Genomic DNA, 305 nt, shown 5'->3' with positions numbered 1-305 from the left:
TTATTATTTATGCCTACAGCACCTGGTCTTCCTAGGTGGTCTCCCATCCAAGTACTAACCAAGCCCGACCCTGCTTTGCTTTCGAGATCAGACATTGGGCTTGTTCAAGATGTCATGGCCGTAGACCATGAGCTGTGGCTCCACTGGGTCATGAACCTAGGACCTTCTGCGTGTAAAGCAGACATGCTAACCACTACACTATGGAACTACGTCCTCAATTTTTCAATTATAGTTAATATCCAACATTATTTTATATTAGTTTTAGGTGTACAGCACAGTGGTCAGACATCTATGTAACTTACGAA

General features: G+C 43.0%; 1 protein-coding gene across 1 annotated transcript in view; it reads left to right on the top strand.

Annotated features, from left to right (window-relative positions):
* PTPRB (protein tyrosine phosphatase, receptor type B) overlaps positions 1-305 on the top strand; it is a 99979-nt gene that overhangs the window by 84097 nt on the left and 15577 nt on the right. The window lies entirely within an intron of this gene.

The sequence above is a fragment of the Pteropus vampyrus genome, unplaced genomic scaffold (genome assembly GCF_000151845.1).
Source record: "Pteropus vampyrus isolate Shadow unplaced genomic scaffold, Pvam_2.0 Scaffold9, whole genome shotgun sequence".
In the NCBI taxonomy this organism is placed as follows: domain Eukaryota; kingdom Metazoa; phylum Chordata; class Mammalia; order Chiroptera; family Pteropodidae; genus Pteropus; species Pteropus vampyrus.
Note: the sequence above shows the minus strand (reverse complement) of the source record. Positions and strands in the feature narration are given on the sequence as shown.